Source organism: Scleropages formosus, chromosome 9 (assembly GCF_900964775.1).
Source record: "Scleropages formosus chromosome 9, fSclFor1.1, whole genome shotgun sequence".
NCBI classification, from domain to species: domain Eukaryota; kingdom Metazoa; phylum Chordata; class Actinopteri; order Osteoglossiformes; family Osteoglossidae; genus Scleropages; species Scleropages formosus.
This window is the reverse complement of record NC_041814.1, coordinates 15,735,608-15,755,195: the sequence shown is the minus strand read 5'-3', so window position 1 is coordinate 15,755,195 and position 19,588 is coordinate 15,735,608. Positions and strand designations below refer to the sequence as shown.

Genomic DNA, 19,588 nt, shown 5'->3' with positions numbered 1-19,588 from the left:
GCCGCGCGAGGTCTCCCTGTTAACGTGAGTAAATCAACAGCGTGCTGACAGGCGCAGAGGTGCTTTGGCTCTCTTTTTATCCCTGGGCGCTAATTAACACCTCGGAACCCGCAGCAGTGACGTACGCCAACTCGGCTGCTCCTTTTCCAAGGCTGGAGAACATGAAGAGTTACGCTTGTCATTGTTCCTCTCTTGGTCGAGGAACGCATTGACTGGAGAAACTGGAAAGATAAAAAAACCTTGCTTTAACATGCTCCTCCTCAGCCACCGTTATAAAAGCTCGCTTATTAGAAATTCAGTGTTAATTCCATAAATCCGAATTTTTACTACAAGTCCTAATCACTTGCTGCACCCTATCCAGACTGCCATGCTCCTCCACCTCTGCCTGCTTGGTGGCAGCACGCTTAAAAGGTCCAGAATGAAAAACATGAAGGTTTTCGTTTCTGGCTCCAATGTGATGGACTGACCTCCCTTTCTCACTCAGAACTGCCGAATCTCACCCTACATTTAAGGGTCTCAAAACTCACCTCTTTCGGACTCACTTCTCCCCGATCCTTCGAGTGCTCGACAAATTCGTAGTTATGTTTAATAATTTTTCATTATCAGTTTTTGAATAATGGATAAACCCTTATGCGGCTACTAGTGTGATGTACACTGCTTCATATGGTGGTATGTGAGAAACTGACTGTACTCTAGAAGCACGCGTCTGCATCCAAATCTCTTCGTCTGTTGCTGTAACGCAATCATCGCATTGTTCTTAGATGTACCTCACTTTGGAGAATGTAAATCTAACTCTAATCAGACATCTTGGAGTGTTGAAACCTGGTTTTGACTGGGCTGCAGTACACTGAGTCAGGATTGTGGGATCAAAACCCTTTAAAGGACATTGACACAATTTTGAGAGAAGAAGGCAACGAACACAAGTGGCAAGAACCTTCAGGGCATTACCAGGCTGTGAGGGAGAAGGCAGAGCGCACATAAACGGAAACAGACCCACGGCCCTGACCGAAGAGAGAGCAGTGTTACCGTGTTAATTAGGTGTTAACCTGCCGTAATACAAGGGACGTGTCAGAATACCGGGAACTTTAATTAGCCGAAAAGTAGCTCACGCCCGTTTCAATGGGCTCACATCAGGGTGATGTGGTCCCTCGTTCTGTCAGCCTCTTCTAAAATCATAAACGCCATTAACCGGAAGCTCAGTGTTTGCCTTGCTGTGTGTTATGTGGCAGACTACAAGGGATCAGGCACATCTTAGAGAGTAGAGCCTGCCTACCGTAGAGAAAGGAGTCAATGGAGAGCTACGCAATTTACTCATCGCAGCTGAATCCAGCAGCTGTTAATGGGCAGGTGGGGAATCCGTGCCGGAGCCACCGGGGAGCAGAGCCCAGTGTAAACAACCATTACATTATTACCTTGATGAAAGAACACCTCACGTCTCCAATTTACACCCCCTTCCCCGTACCGCTGGAGGCAATGATGCCAAGCAATGCGCAAGTGGCTGCCCAAGAACACTGTTACAAAAAAAGTCCAGCAGTGACCTCCATACTGGACTGATGTACAATCTCCCCAAAGAAATAAAATCACTGAGGCCCAGATACATGCGTAACAAAAAGAGGGGCATTTTATTTTGAAAATAACTATCCTCACATTGACTTCTCTACTGTTGCAACAAGGTCCCTGTTTCTAGGTAGTTTGTACGAATCATCTTTGACATTTATCCATCTGTTTGAAGGCATTATCCATCTGCTCGATGTGTCCCAGGATGTTTACTAGAAATGTGCTGCAAAATTTTGCTTTACATTTAAACTCAGCGGACTCCTCGACGACTATGTCCATGTATAAACGCCGAAGACGGAAGTTCTGAGTAGACAAAATTTCAGGATATTTGTTCAGGCATTACAGGGCATCTTAAAATATTCTGATTTTTAGCAGAGGGATATCATGGATTTTCTTCAACAGCACAGCACAGAGGAAACCCAGGTAAAAAGGAGATGGAAGAGAGCCCATAAAAGGATGGGGCACTTTTGCAGACTGGAGCTTGTGGTATATCACAACACATGAAAAGCATTTTTCCCCCAATTAGCGCACATCTGCAAGCTAACCCATCATTACACAATCAAGAAATATCTGGAAAATTGCAGGGTAATTTTGAGATTAACATTCTAATGTTCCTCAGCAACAAAGGCTCGTTTTATTAGTACCAGTTGTTAATGATGCCCTAAGAACAGAGTGGTCACAGCGGCTGGCCGTGGAACGCCAGCAACCAGGCGAAGGAGGCTCCCGGCTCTGATCTGGTGGGCTGGCACCACGACGCCCGCGGACCGTTCTACACACTTATAAGTGCAATAAGAACTTAAACAGCTATTTGGCAGAGATTCGGATTAAAAGCAATCTAACAAACGAGTTTTCCGGTCACGCGGATGTAAGTTGTGCTCAATCGGTGCAGGGAAAATACTTGTTTTTGAATTTAACGGCAAGTTGCCCTTGAAACTCGATCCCGGAGCCTCTTGCTAACATGTCCAGTTCTCCCACCATTTCACTACCTCTCCTCCCGCCACTTAAGGGCCAATAATTTCTGGCCAGGCTAGCCCACAGTCCCAGCTGCCAGACACAGTCTGCTTATATATACAGTATACACATCATGGGCATGTAATCAATACAAGAATGTATTTCATACTGCACACACATATGTGATGCAGCCTCCAGTTTTGCACAGATCAGGTATGGACTTTCCACCCAGTTCCCGTTCATCTATGTTTAACTATGCTGCTAACATTTTGCCTGCTAAAAATTACTTTGCCCTTTCCAAAAATGAATAGTATATTAACTTCAGCAGTAACCTTTCAGTGCTATTGAACTACTATATACTCTATATAGAATGCTGAATATTAAGGCAACAAGAAATCTTACTCCTGATCAGCTAAACGGGACCCATTTGCTGATTTTCATCTATTCTGAAAACGTTCTATAGTTCAAACAGAAAAGCAAGCACAGCAACTATATTATTTATCACAACAATTACGTTATTATGCTTTCTTATCAAAAAGAAAATATTAATTAGATGGACAACAGTTGAGGCATTATTAATTGGCCTTCCAGCTTTGTAAAACAGTGGAAGAGATAACGATCATTAAATATATGTAGTAAAAATCCAAAAAAGCAGAAAAAATGTAAAAAAAAAAAAAAAGTTTAAAAATTACAGTTCATTAGAGGTCAAAATTTAAAAAGCATAGTGATAAACTAAAAGATGACCACAGTGAAACCGAAGAATTGCTTTCATTCAGAGGTCTCCCCTGTGTATCCCAGCTTGGTCCACCTACAAACATCCTTAATGAATTATTAGTGTAATTACACAAAGCACTTACAAGAAGAAAATGCAGTACTTGGCCACAGGAGTGTCTATGAAAATTATGATTCCACACGGGGAACGGGGGGACAGGGAAAAGGCCTAAGGATGATGAAGCATGTCACGAAGGGGGCGTTCTGCCCTCAGCTTACGTCCCAACTTGCAACGAGCACTTTATCCTTGCGGCGCCTTCCTCCACCAGCTCGGTAGCCGGCCAGCGCCTCGGGCTGGAGGGGCCGCGCGACGCCCGTGATCCGTCCACCCCGAAGAGAGATGCAAGAAATGGCAGGGAGAAGACCGTGCTTGTCCTTGGCCACTCAGCTGTCAGACGGCTGGGCTCTGGATGAAAAGGCCCGCAGTGTTGGCAATGCGAGCCAACCTGTAATGGGAGAACCCTGTCCGGTCACGGCGTGGGCCAGCCAGTGAACTGCACGAGCGGGAGGACAGCCGAGGGTATAACACAAGGACCTTTTGGATTACTACGCTCCCCCCCCGAACCCCCGCCGGGAGACGAGGCTTTCTCTCGGCACCGGACTGAGATGAGTGATACCCTCATCACGAGTAACTGCTCCCACAATGGAGCTCAGTTCAAGAGCTACTGCCCTCTGCACAGGGACCGGTCATTTTCTACTGAACATAAGAAGCACTTCCCTGCCTAAGGGTCTCAAAGAACCCATTGAACACTAGCCAGCCCGGTGTGTGTGCTGAAGGGTAGAATGAAGAGTTAGACCACGCCTGTTAGGGCTTTCTCTTTGAGGAACTTCCTCGAATACAGTAGTCTGACCATGAGGAGCACACCTCAGCAGGTAATTATAACACTTAGACTAAAATGCCATAGTGCCATTTTGTTACAGACTACAACTAAGGTATAATTTTGCTAAATAGTATTTTGAAATTTAGCACAATGTGCTATTCATATTTTTTTTCTTTTTTTTCCTTACGGTCTTTCGTATCACGGTTGCCAAGCTAAAACTGTAAAAAAAATTCTTTCCTTTTTTCGTATGGTTTTTCTCTGTATAGTCGTCATAAAACTGAAATACTGTAGTCTGGCTAGATGAAATCATTTTCAGCGTCACATTACAACTGCTTTGTTCAAAAGGGAGGTTTAAAGATACAATGAGACTTTTCTACCTTGTATCTATAAAAGCTGCAAGATAATTATGTGTAAGTCAACGATATCATGAGATGTCATAATAAAGTAGGATTTATATCAGTGTACTAGGTGAAGGACATTACGTAGCAAAAACGCACGGTACACTTTTTCAAAGCAGAATGCAACGGATACCCCGTCTGAAAAACTCAGAGTTAATGCTCTGACACTATATTTATGGGACCCTTGCTGTTCAAAGATATAAAGTATCAAAGAAACTATTTTGTTTTACCATTTAATGGCTTCTAGGTTCACAATTTACAATGTATCAGCAGATGAGAGTACACAGAATTTAGGGAATATTCCAGAATCTAGGGGCAGTACCACCTATAGTGTAATGCAGTCATTGCTCTGACAGGCAAGTGAAACTGATCAGGAAGTGCGAGACAGACAAAAATTCAAACGTGTGGTCTAGATGTAATCCGCAATCGAACGGTGTCAAATACGAAAGTCCGTATAGCAGCACGTTTAAATTTCCTCCTTCCCCGTTTCGGAAACAGCTGCAAGGAGAATATTGCAGTTTATGATTATGACATAACATCAGTCATTGTCATTAATATATTCTTCCAATAACATGATAAAAACTACCTTCAAAGCAGAAAGAAGACACAAGGCAATTGGTGTAATTTTGCGATAGAAATGTGAAACCAGCGGATGGAGACGCTAATTACGGCAGCCTCTCGGCTCCCCCACGAGGCTGCTGTACCACGGAGGGGTGGGAGAGCGGGCTACAGCAGCGCAGTCAGCCCCCGGGTCTGGTGTGCCATAGTTCCCCTTATCCGCCAGAACCCTCAGTTCAGGTGGACGGATGTGGGTCGTATTTCGCGACGGAAAACTGTGCACGACGTTTAGAAATCATTATTTCTGGCGGCACTTGGCATAGCAGTGACACATTTTTCGCCATTTATCCACTCCTCTGTGAACATTTTCAATCATAAATCATGGGCAGGAATTATTCCAATCAGCAGGTTTCGTGTAATCCAGCTCCAGCATGGTTTCTTTTTAATTTTATTTACGTATTATTTTTTTGTAATTTCAACTTCTGCTTGAGAAATGTGCTTCAGCACTATATTTTGGTAGTGTCGGAAGATTTCTGCCAGATTTCCCAGAGGCTTTGGCAACGTGTAGCCCTGCTCCCTGCCACTCAAGTAGGCAGACTCCTGGTACCTATCCCATGGAAGGTTAGAAAAATAAATGCCTGCATTCCTGGAACCCTTTTCCAAGACATAATGATTAAGACAGAGTGGGACAGAGTAAAAAAAATGGAAAGAATGCTGGCACATGGTCTGAAAACTGCAGGCCTGTCAGCATCCACTATAAATAACCTGCTGCATCTTTGCTATATTAATCCAACCACCTTGTCTGTGAACATACTGGTGCAAAAGACAGATCAGTGTGACTTTCTGACAAATACCATTATTACTCCAGGGATGCTCGCAGGTAACAAATCACAGAACGGTCACAAGCAGGGGATTCGTAGCACGGGATAAGTCACCTGCCCAGAGCCCTGCAAAGTGAATTCTGCCCGGAAAACGTTAACCGCAGAGCACAGGGAACCTCAGATAAGGAGCATTCACAGGAAGCTGCACTTGGTTAAAAGAGTAAATTTAGTATTTAAAAGTGATTTATTTATTACTTTTAAATGTAATAAATGTTCTCAAATTCAAAAGCATGAGTTCTTCTGACTGTCGATTCTTTCAGTACAGCGCAAAACATTGTTACAACTTGCTTGAAAAAATGAACAAAAAACTATTTCATAAATTAAACGGTTTCTTTCAAATAATGCTTAATGTTAGTAGTCGGTTTACTCGTGTTCAGATTATGTGCCTGCATGGACATAAGAAATATTTTAAATTATATGCATATAGTAAATCTATATGTATCTTTATATGCACGAGTTCTTTTCTATCTAATATGCAAACACCTAATTTGTTTGTTGGACAAAGGATGAAAACAGTGGATTTCTCACAGTGAAATACAATGTATCTTGTAGTTTTCTGAAACAGAAATTTACTCAGCATGCACTTGAAAAGGAAGCAGTTTTCCACCTCATGTAACCAAATGTGGTTAGAAAAGCTAACACCGACCATCTGATGTCTATACAATGGCAAACTACGAAATAAAGCAATCATATTGTGCGGAACCAGTATGCATCGGCAGGACATCAATAAATAAATCAGTTGCATCTGACACATTAATAATCCATCTGGAGATAACAGATTATTGTGGACTGTGGCCTGTTCTGAAGAATAACAAATTTTACAGAGACAATGGAACAATGGTAAATTTCAGACAGCTAAATGGAAACCACTAATCCCAAGAATTACTGACTTCAGATAAGATATTGAAGTAAGTGCCCATCATTAGCGATCCTGTCAACACAAAAAAAACCAAGATGCTTTGGAAGGAAGATCTGAACGTGAAATTTCGACAAAATCCCAGGCTGCGGTTGAACGCCGTCACCGCCTTCATTCCCCCTTTGACAGATCTCGAGCAGTACACTCAGCGTCTTCAGCTGGAAGTTCAGCTGTTCGGCCTGCAGCCTGTGCACGCTGCATGGTCCGCGTGTCACAATGCTCATTAGTTTAACAATACAGAATCCAGAAACGTGCAAGGAAAGTGGTCCCATGTCTACTACTTATGAGAAACACATTGGAATCTGGTGAACCCAACGAACTAGGAAGGGATCCTTTAACACAAGGGGCTCTGAACCTTTCCGTCGAAGTAATTTGTCTGAACGCTTAATGCTAATGAACTCTACTTTCTCCAAAATGTACGACGGGGGGGGGGGGACGGGACACGGTAGCATTTTTTGTGGGCCTGGAAGTCTCAATCTATGAGAGCTCTCTGTTAAATCCTGGCCTCGGGGCTCTGGACAAGAAGTCTACATGAACATCTCTTTTTATGTTCACCAGGGTTTGAGCCTTGCTCTCTAATTTCACTTCCAAGCCCCAGTGACAGACAGCTCAGGCCAAGAGGAGATCCTCAGCGGGGAGCCATCGAGTTTTGGGGAGAGCAGACTCCGATTCGTGTCCCGTATCCCTCCGGAACCCTGCGCGGGATGGGGCGCTCCCAAAACCATAGGAGAGTTTGTACAATGGAGATCAACCCACCAAATTCTTGTCAAATGCAGAACAGCCAGCAACTGGCTCCAGTGTGACTTTTCAGTAAAAAAAAAAATACGGAGTCAATTGGGTACTTGTACCTCAGCAAAAAAAACAGCTGGACAGCCCGCAGTGTTTGTACTTCCCGCGGGAATATACGTATTACAGAGGCTGCCAGGGCTGTATGTGCTATATATCAGAAGTCAAGTAAACCGTACGCTGATGAGTAAGTCCGGGATGTCGAAATACGCAAAAACGCTAGGTGACCTCCGTGACCCGTATCATCAGAAAAAAGCTAGCACATAACATTTGCCTTTGCGCATGCGATAAATAACCATATTTATGGAATCGGCTTTTCGAAACGTTTCTAATTGGGAGAAAATCTGTGGCATTCCACGTGGAAGCAGAAAGTTTGGAAAGAGCTTTGCAGATTGGGAAACACATCACAGAGCTACGTTTTAATGGAGAGAACATGGCCGCCTGTAGCATCGGAACAAAGAGATGACAGGGCACGAGCCTGGAGCTGGTTAGTCTGCATGGAATCAGGGAGGAGCGGCATCGGCCTGGATGGAATGAGCAGCAGAACAGAGTCCGGAGTCACTAAAAACCCCGAGCAGCGCAGAGCTCTGCCGAAGGATACCTAGCTTTAGCTCGTTGTGTCCATTTCAGTCCAGGAGGCCTTAATCCCTTGAGAAAGGCCGTGGGCAGTTTTCAGATATGGAAGCGTGACACCTGCGGGTGCTTCAGCATCTCTAGAGATTTGGCTCACCTACACCAGGCCTCAAATCATTCCACCGTCGCCTCCATAAACTCTGCGCGGTCCCGGCGAATGAGGCCAACGGTCCATAACTTTTCGCGAGCCTTGCGTACATTTCCCGACGTCTGACCCAGACGCGGCGGAGCGAACGACGGAAAAGTACGCGCGCACAATGACCTCTGTTGTATTACCTCATTCCCCACCAGGCCCTGCAGGAAAATGTCCCGGCCTGCCGAGACGAAACGCGTTCCGCGCGCAGCGTTTTGCTGCTGTGCACCCGCATATTGTTCCCATTCTTCACTCTTCATCAATATGCCACAGCCTGGGTTTGTCTTTGTCGCAATGTTTTACATTTTTAATAATATGCAGGTAAATAGCACTGGCCTCCAGCTCAAGCGAAGTTCCTAACATTCACAAGCTGGATCTGGACCTTATTAGCCATTTTATTCTCATCCACAGTCAAGCACCTCACACTAAATCTGTACTGTTTCATTTGCATCTGGGTAATTGGGGCCACATGTGAGCCTGGGCCTGCCCTCTCACCCCATAGGATGGTCTGTCAGGTCCTGAGCAGATCAAATGCTGCTTTCAGCTGAAACGTTGAGGAGTCCGAAGGTTTTGTTCCTTAATAAAACGGCAAGGCAGAGAAGAAAAGGGGTCGGTTGAGTCCTGGGTCTGATTCCATATGGAAAATGTTTACAGTAATACTCCGCTCTGCTGATCTTATCACATACCTCCATTTGGTGGAACAGACGTTCTCATCGCACCATAATACTGTAAAACAGTGTTCGCCAAGGATATGGGTCACATGGACCTGCTGTTTTTCTCTGGGCCTGCGACACAGGCTCAATCTACCTGACTTCAAATGACGAGCGGGAAAAAATTTACTCACATATCGTAATATCGAAATCATATTTAATTCTCTTCTGTTGAAAACCATTTAGTTTCGTCGACTTTGTTAACGCCCGGGATGATTTCTATAATATACTGAAACGCTCCCCATTTAGCATAACGTCACAGTTTTGTAGAAGGGAGTCACTGCACCACAGTCTCGTAGAGTACGAATTCTATCCTCCAGGACATGCTATAAGTAAAGTTCAGGTCCGCACATGCCTTTATCTTGTGCAAATTGCATTTCTACTGTTCCTTTCAGTTATTTCATGAAGGTTCAGTAAAAATTTCTGTGACAGAAACATACAAGCACAACGCCGATGGTGTGTTGGAAAACGACTTGAAGACTGATGCAATGACGTCAACATTCTACAGACACGACGTATTTCAAAACATTTCATTCGGAGCATCTGCAAGTCCCACTGCACAGTTGGGCCTGTCTACAGAGACCCTTTGAAACAAACAGCCACCGCTGACAATATGCAAGGACCCACCCTTGTCCTATCTAAACTCCCACCCCCTTACTCCTTCTCCCCTCCTTCCTCTCAGTCCCCTTTTCCCCCAGCACTCTGGCAGTTCAGACTGTTTTTATCAAGTCCCATGAGAGCAGTAATAAAAGTAAGGCTGGGTGGAGGGGGGCTTGGGCCTGTGTGTGTGAACGTGTGTGTGTGTGTGTGTGTGTGTGTGTAGTGGCGTGAAGGAGAAGGGCGGGCGGACCCGGCAAAGGTCTTAGTTCCTGAGGCCTTAGACAATCTGTTCCTGCGTTGTTTCAGTGCATTCATCAAGATTAGTCAGCTCCGAGACTCTCCGCTTCAAGGCGGCGGCTCGTAAATCAGCGCGACGGAAAGCCTCTGCATCTGCAGACGTGCTGTCACTGCCGAGGGAGTAATAGTGAGGCGGTCTGGTATCACGACAGCCCGTGCAAAGACGTCTCCTTCAGCTCCGACCCTCCTTCTCCAATTCCATATCTCCTTTGTTCCTTCCTTTACTCTTCTTTTGTTAGCTACCCCAAAAATACAAAGTCGTGCTACCGCAGAAAACTAGATCATTAGAATTATTAGAAAGTGCATTGCTCATTGTGATGACTTCATAAACATTACAGCAGGGAGAAAGACAATTGTGTGTAAGTACTTTTTAGTGCCTAAGTTCTAACACACACACACACACACACACACACACACACACACACACGCACTGTCCGAAACCGCTTGTTCCAAATGGGGTCGCGGTGAGCCGGAGCCTAACCCGGCAACACAGGGCACAAGGCTGGAGGGGGAGGGGACACACCCAGGACAGGACGCCAGTCCATCACAAGGCACCCCAAGCAGGACTCGAATCCCAGACTAGCCAGAGAGCAGGACCCAGCCAAACCCGGTGCGCCACTGCGTCCCCCTAAGTTATAACAGACCTCTGCGTTGAAATACTGAAGCAGTACATTATAGCTCAAAATAGGCTATTATATTTGTATTTTACGTTAATTGTAAGCTTCCCTGTACTGACAAGGTGTTACTGAGACGAGGTCTGTTAACTGAACCTCAGCTTTTCCACAGAGCACGTCTCAGTGAGGGCTCTGCAGCACTACCGCTGACCCCTGCACCTGGCCACAGCAACACCCCATTCTCGATTCCTCCAAGACGGCCAGGGTGCCAGGTGACCCCGAGGATGGCTTTTGTGAGTCGGGGACAAGCTGCTCACATGGCTAATGGCTTTCCCAGTTCAAGCAAGCGACGTCCCTGCGTCCATCAAACAACGAGGGCAAGTGGGAGGCTGCGATGCCCACGGTCCAAATAACTTACTTTTCAAATTAGCCACTGAATTATGGCTCTCAGTGGTCAGAGAGGTATGGGAACGTGACCCCTCTGTGGTTCAATCTGAAGTCTTTCATTCGTTTCTGAACAAGTTTTAGGACCTTTTGATTTGCTGCTGCCAGCGTCGTACTTATTCTTTCTTTATTGAATTCAAAGTCTGAATGACACACCTCTGCAACTACTTTTTACATGTGTGCCTAATCAAAGTTAGGTATATGAGAAGGTCAGTCATCCTATACATCAAAATGACAGAGGCCAAAGAGTCAAAATGTATGTCTTTGTTTTATTAAGTGTGAGGAGCACAACTGACTTGTGATCCTTCTCAAACTAGCGGAGTCTTAAAATGTAATGAACTCATTAATTGCACATTTGTAAAGGTAGTATAAATTGGATAAAAACGCAAATAAAATAAATGTTTTCCTACTCTATATGTACATATACAGAACATGGCCATAACTCTCATGCAACAATCATTTATTTACCAAAATTCTAAAAAGTCATCACAATTGCAATTTTGATGATTTGTATGGGAAAGGACTTATTTGGAAAGCCTCGTAACTAATCCCTCATTTCTTGGAGGTCCCAGTTATACTCCCAGTAAACTTAAAAGTACATGGTCTAAAAAGTTTACAGAACAAGGCATTGTTCCCATCCCACGTGTCCCATTAGCAAGGCTTGAAGATGCAAATGCGTTCAAACAGTAATGTTTCAGGAGTGGAACAACCATTTGCATGCATTCAGTTCCACCAAAATCACATTTTAGACCTATTTGTTTCATTTGAAACTGGTAATCTGTTGACTTCTCTCTCGACTCTGCTATCATCAGCTGCAGATTATGTTGCTCAACATCCAGAATTCTGTACATCTTCATTTCAGTCCAAACTGTTAATCGCTGTCTGCAGAGGTCATCTTCGACTGTCTGAAATTAAGTACACCTGGTCAAGAATCCGCCATGGTTTTCTCTTTACATTACATTGCTGAAGGATCATCATGAACAACATGCTCCATTGTGTAAAGTGGACAGAAACAATGACGAAATAAATATTATTGTTCATTTTGCCGAATTCGGAAACCCACTGTTCATGACCACACCCCACCTGAATGGAGAGGTCTTACTGAAACTCTGTGGAGTCTAACAAAATCCTATAGATTATATATTATCCAAGAGCAACTGTGGAAACATATTTACAGGTAAGGGCTGCATGACTAGATACACAATAAGTTACACTGAATGGTTGGTCTGAGGATGCTGTAAAGAACAAGTTCACTCTGCCCCAGCATGGCTAGCAGCTGAAAAAACCATGACACATTAAGTAACTTCATGGAGAGTAAAGAGGCAAATTTGTCCTACACTTTGATGTCCTTTTCATCAGTGTATCACATAAAAGAAGATGTCAAAAAAATAGCTGCAAAAAAGGCAAAGGTTTACAGTTTCAACTAAAACTAAAAACAAGAGCAACAGGTCCAACTGTCTATGATGACATATTAGGAAGAAAAAAAATGGTGTGAGAAGGTCATGTTTCACATATAAATGGTGTGGGTTTAAGAACCATTTAACGGTTAAATCAACTTCTCCACTGCAGAAGAGAGAACTGAAATGAATCTCGGCTACCGAGAGCAACTCCGAACACAACAAAGGCCTCTATTCGAAGGCTAAAAGGAGGAAAACATGACTCTCTGTGGGAAGGGAAGATGCATACCACTGAGAAATGTTAGGCAGGTCCAAATCCATCTCGCCTGAGAGAAGTAGATCCAGGAACTGCTAGGACAATGAGTAGCTAAAGACAAAGAAAAACTGTAAAGAGATGCACTGAGTGAATAGAGCCATGGCACACTAGCTTGTGCTGAAGTTCGACAGGTATATGTCACCTCCTGGATCAACCTGTAAATATAAGGATACCAAATCCTTTGACCTGTCTTTTTGGGCTACTTAATTCGTTCTCCAAAACACTGTGGGCCTCACAGCTGCCAACAATGACTTACACCAAATCAACTTAAGGCATGACTTTGCAAAATACTTAACACCCATTTGTCTTCTCATGAACTTCTTACCTTTATGTCTCAGCAAAGCAAAAAAAAAAAAAAATCACTGCTAATATTATCAGTTTAAAAGCCCAAAGTACAATCAGAAGTACTATACATTTAGTTAAAGCAGGAAGACATTTTGACAAATACTTTAAATGGCTGTAATTGATTTACTAGTAGTTAAACTAATCATATTTCCTAGTCATCACATACCACATATTACAGCACTGTAACTTCATCTCAGCTTTGACAGCACTTTGGTCTCATATCCTTTTACTTGCTGACCGAAATGTTTCCTGTTTTTTCCCCACACTGAGCTCTTTTTCATTATTTATGGGAGGATTTTTTAATCTATTTTTTTTTTAAATTACTAGTCCCTTAGATGCCTTTTTTCTAAACAGTTACTTGTTTATTTATGTGTCCTTGTTCTTCATGAAAACTGACCTCCCCATCACTCCATCCCACCTTATGGTAAGCAAAAAGACCCTACACCACAACAGACAGAGCTCCACTTCAAAGTCCTGGAGCGGACAGCCAGTGACAGAGCCCAGATCCCGTGGCCGGAGACTGGAAGTTCCCTCCTTCTTAGAGCACAGTGAGGAGTAATCATGGGGGTGGATGAGGAGGGTGCCTTCTCAGTCGCTGGGAAACCATCTCGGTTACATGTCTGCTTCCGGATTTAACGCATCAAAGGCTTAAGGATGGAGTGGTAGGTGACTGGTGCTAGCTGGAGAGAGGAGCACCATGGGGTAAGTGGTACTGCTGCCCCAAATGTGTCCCCACTGAAGAAGAAGAGCAAGCTGCAGACTGTAACCATCAGCCAGAATGCCCCCCTGGAGACAGCGCAACGTAGGGTTTGCACCATTACAGCTCATTAGGCCAATGCCTTTTAAGAGGCTTGTACAGTGCTAGATGTAATAACAACTGCTCTCTTTTGTCCTGCCAACAACATCTACATTCCACTTTGTACCCCAATCTCATAATGAAGGACATCCAAGTTTACTGTAGCCGTTCACTTTAACATGGCTCAATGCAAAGGTTTATTTGCTCATTTACAATGCAGAATGGTGACATAAATTTAAGACTCACAGCGAAATTGCCAAAAAGGCGGACAAATACTGATATGTCTTTGATGGCTATATAGAAGGATCCAAAAAACGGACTAGAACATTTAAGATGAAATTGCTGAAATAGTAGTGTCTCAACACTATGCTCAAACACAAATGCACTACACTGGAATTCACTAGCTCAAGTAATTTTGGGCAGGCTGTGGTTGATCTTACAACAATTTAACTGTACAGTCACTGCCAAACCATGAGAAATGTGACTTCACCAGCAGACAGAGGAAGAGGCCAGAAGAGAGGCATGCCTTTATGTTTCGCAACATTATCATACGGGCCCTCCCTTGGAGCAGCAGGTCGGGGGTTGGGGGGGGTAAGTTGAAACCACTGTAATTAAGGCTGCAATCTTAAGCCCATAACTGAAAGTCAGATAACCCTGTCTTTTTCACCACAGGGAAAATCTGATTTCAGCCGAAGCCTCTAGTCTTTCCACTTGCCGCCAACAGATGTTCTGATGTCTTCAAACCCATTTATTTCACCATGGACCCAGGTAATAGATGCTTTTGGAGAGTGGAAGCTGGCAGTTAGGCTATAAAAGGTGCATTTATGCCAAAATGAAAGTGAAGTGTATTACACGTCTTTGTGCGAATGTGCTGACATCAACCTCCCCGTCAGTATCCATCTCAAAGGCCCATGTGCACTGGACAGACCAGCCATAAATCTCACATTCCCATACTGTTACCCTCTTTCTCTTCAGACCTCACACGATGGGATACAGTTCTTAAAAGAGAAGAGGACAAGTGTTTTAAAAAACACATGATAGGAGCAAATTAGATCTTTTGAAAAGGGTGAACCCAATCACTTTCCCCTTTTCTTCATTATTACGATTTCACTGCTTAGCTAAAGCCTTCATGAAAAAAGCCTCAGGAAGCATAGAGTTTTATCTCCAGGGGACAATCAGTGTGCTGCCAATAACACAGCTAATGTCAGAGGTGAGAGGGCAAGGTGAAAGGGAGACTTGTTTCCTAAGGATGGAGCCGAAGTGGAAATGGAGGCAGATCAAGGCATTTGGCTGAAGACTTTTCCAGACATGCTGTGCAACTGATCCGAAATACCCCACTGAAGGTATGCATTAGGCTCAGTACTGCATCCACTTTGCCAAGAGAAATTGTCTACCAGGCATCATGAGCAGGGCAGCAACAAGTATGAACCATGCTGAATGCTGAGATTTTTAAAACTAAAAGAATTTAGTTACCGAGAGCCATTCGACAGTTTACAAAAACGATTTTTTCCACACGCATCCCCTAGTAAGCTAAAATGACAAGTCACCCAGCGCTCCCCATTCATGGTCGACTAATTATAATTAAAATTTGAACCGTTCTGTCACAATAAAACTATTGAAGAGAGTGAATGTGCCAATGTGAATTATTCTAGTGAGGGATCCAGTGAAAAGGAAGCCAAAGGCAGTAAGAGCCAGTTAGACCCAGTTTGTACAACTCTCAGGGACTAGCTGAGGTGGTACGCTCACACACTCCTGCTCGGACGGTATCCCATAAAACAGCCAGCTTTTTCTTTTTTTCACACTTGCTGCATTTTTTACAAGCTGTGGCAGCATTTGGTAGTGTGTGGACAGCGCGGACCGCTGCAGCTGTGCCACCTGCACCAGGTGGCGAGATCCGTGCCACGCTCCACTGCTCACATTGTGTCAACTGGAGTGAAAAAAAATCACAGGTGCATAGCTTTGCTATGCTGCATCACGTCTTTACGTAGAACTACGTGCGGATGGTGAGCACCGACCCACTCGGTTAAATATCAGGTCGGTCGCTGCGACGAACTGAGGTGTTGACGTCAACGCTACGACGTGGTTCGAACGTGATGAGATGTAGCGTAACGTGCGGCAACTCCAAAATGAGCCGAATGTGGGACATTTTCGCAACGGTGCCAGCTCGCTCAGGCTGAACTGGCAGCGCCCGTTCATATCTCGTTTGATGCGGTGTTCCTTCCTTTGTCCAACGGTATACGCACTATCTCTCTGTGTCTTTTCATTTGCGAGCAGTAGCGGCGAGAAGGGTTGCATTTTTTCGTGACAGTCAATTCCCAAGTTATCCCCCCTACGTAGTGAGGAGAAAGATGTAGTTCTACGTCAAAATAGATGTTACAAGGTGGAGGCGCATAATTCTGGTTCTTCAAAATTGAACTGCTTACCAAACAGCACCGGCCCAGATCAAGCACTGTTTACCAGCTATGTGAAAAGTAGGACACCCCTTCTTAGCATGGCACATCTCATATGGCACCCAACAGAAAAACACGGCTTCACCTCAAAGTTGCACCCAGGTTGTGATGGAACAGCCCATCAGTCCATATTTCCCTTCATGGTGGCTGTTGATAGGGAATCGGGCGTGTGGTGTTCCGTGACACAAGCCATAGTAACAGTGACTCACAAAAATGGAGATCCTGAAAGGAGCTGACATGCACATAGCAGAGAGGGATTTCATGCCTCATAAAGCTCAGACTTGGATCAGGGAGAGCATACCCTAAACATCATGATGGTAACAATCATAACCAGACAGCAGAAATACAATATGTGGTGTCTTTTTTCGTCTTCGCCCTTTGGAGACGAAGCGCCAAGCCTCCAGAGCACAGCAGGCCCACACACAGTGTGCAGAGGCACCTTGGTGCGCCATCCCATCTAGAAGCTGTAGTACCATCATATTTTCGCCGTTTGACCTGCCTCCTTCCATTTTTGACAACAGCATCACTCAAGTGTTTTGTAAGAGTTATCCCCCAACCAGCCATGCCATGCTTCCCAAGGTGAACAAACAACAATGCGTTAGATGTTCTCATCTCCCTTTACGGCCATCCCATTACTCAAAAAGACACGCCTTTTTAATTAGCAGGCATCCATGAAGTGGTGTTGGTGCACAGGGTTGGGAGGTGGAGAGTATGTTTGTGAAGGGGGGGTCATGACTGAAAACTCCTCAAAAACAGTGAGTCAGAAGGACCCAGAATGGGCCGTAACCACAGTCTGCTCATGTTGTGGGACAGCAGGGATGAAGGCTCGTTTCTGAGAGAGGCCCTTGGGCAATACGGGGGCTATAAATCCGGATATACAGATGGATCGCGGGCCATGTAAAATTTGATACGTTAACAGCTGAACAGCCTGGGCTCCGCCCCACCCTTGAGGCAGCTCCTCTGATTGGCATCTCACAAATTTGGGCTTGCACTCTCCGCCTATCTCTCATCTCCACATGTGTGATCTATTTTGACAGCTCCTTTACTTTCCAGTAAAAGACCTTTCAGGGGAACCCTGGCACAAGACGTGCCTTTTGCAACACTTGGTTAGAAAATGCAGGAGTAATATGCAGAGGGCCTGCGTCCCTCCCCCACGGTGTGAGAACACACCGGGGATGAAGGTGCTCAGCGCACTGCGACGCTAATGGCTTCACTCAGCGATAAAAGCGACCACGCGTTCAAAGGGTCCATTAGCCACGCTCGACCAGATCATCTTTCAGACAGGGCTCCTACAGTACCACGGCTCCTTTCGCTAGTAAATACTATATTCCATTCCTAAAAACATGCAAGTAATGGCTAGATTTCATGTGGAAAGATGTATCTGACAAAATGGTCTGCTTCAAATTTTCAATGACACATTAAAGTCTAGACCTGTGGCTTTTAAAACCCTTAACCAAACACGACTAAGGAAGTGTTAAACACACACACACACAGAGAATCTGAACTACTGGTCCCATATGGGGTTGTAGGGAACTGGAGCCTAACCCAGCAACGCAGGGCATAAGGGGACAAACCCATGACAGGACACCAGTCCATCACAAGGCACCCCAAGCAGGACTTGAACCCCAGACCCACCAAAGAACAGGACCAGGTCCAACCCACTGCGCCACTGCACCCCCCTGGAAGTATTAAACAGTAAAAGGAAAATAAAAAGGTAACATTTAGTGAAGCTTACCATGGTAATTGCGACCTCAAAAAATCTGAGCAATACATCAGAAATTAGCTGAGCTGTGAGTTACACCTGAATTCCTGAAAACATAAAGCCAATTACTATGATGTAGAAGCATACAGCATAGACTGATGGGACACAAGACACTACTTGTATTCATTTAGCAGACCCTTTTCTCCAAAGCAGCACAATGCCTACCACGTAGTGTTTATCTGACAGCTTAATCCAAGGTAATTTACGGTGCTAGATGACTGCACTGAACTCCCTGAATCATTCACCCATCAGTACATTGAAGCAATGTAACACAAATACTCTAAAGGCAATTTAGAGCCATCAATTTACCCGAAACACATATGTTTGACCGTGGGAGGAAACCGGAGAGTCAAAAGGAAACGGATGCAAACTCCGCACAGATTGAACAAACCCACAACCAAACACACCACCCAGGCACCGTCAGGCAGCAGAGACATCCATTATGCCACCCTGCCATGCCAGACAATTTATATTCTCTTAGAAAAAGAACAACAGGACCACAACCAAAAATATAAAGAATGCGGAAAGACAGAATTCAGATTAAGAGGCCTGGAGCCTTCCTGTCCGGTCCTGAGCTCCGTTTCTCCATTTCTCTGACGCTCATTACAAACCTATCTCACTTGGGGATCTTCAGAGCTTCCTTGTCTCTTGTTTTAATTCATTTCCCCATTGTCATCCTCTTCACCATTCTCCTGTTCCTGTGCCCCTAGGGGAAACCATCTACTTACTCATTAACTTCAGACCAGACAAAATCTTTCTAGAGATTCAGCAAATTCCTGCTTGTTTTACTGCCTGAATTGCAGAATATGTGATTCCACAGCTGTGCGAAATAAATCCTTCATATAATTGGCAATTACTGTACATGAATGACTTTCTAGCTTACCTAAAACGGATACAGGCAAAGATGTGTTAGTTTTTATAATAACAATCAACATTGCTGCATCACTTTTTCCTTTGAAGAAGTGAAATTCTATACCAATATACCATAATATAAAGAAAGACAAATTTCACATATCGCACCTCTGCTGGATTTTTTTGCAGTGTGATGGATTTTGATAAGTGTAGTTTTCATATGCACACCTCTAATGCATTCAAGCCAGGATTATTAAAAATGCATTACACCAAACACAGTTGTCAGATGCCGTTTTGTACACAGATTTTCTTGCAGCTGAGGATGAAGTAAATATCTTGAAATGACTTCAAATGCCTTTTATCAGGCACTGAACCAGGACCACTGAATATTTCTGACTCAAACTGGAAGAGTGCTATAACTATAAAAACTATATAAACTCTAAATGTGCTTAATGACACACTGAATGAATACTGCTGGAGTTGGGCAGCAGTGATTATAATGAGCTTTAATGGGTGTCAGTAAATTGCTGAAATATGCTGCCTTGTTTAGCACCAGCAGCTAACCAGGCAAGCCAACCTGAGCAGCAATGTCTGGTTACA

At 44.3% G+C, this 19,588-nt stretch overlaps 1 protein-coding gene across 2 annotated transcripts in view; it reads right to left on the bottom strand.

The window, feature by feature from the left end:
• The window catches only part of ror1 (receptor tyrosine kinase-like orphan receptor 1), a 92,567-nt gene that overhangs the window by 32,754 nt on the left and 40,225 nt on the right, over positions 1–19,588 (bottom strand). The window lies entirely within an intron of this gene.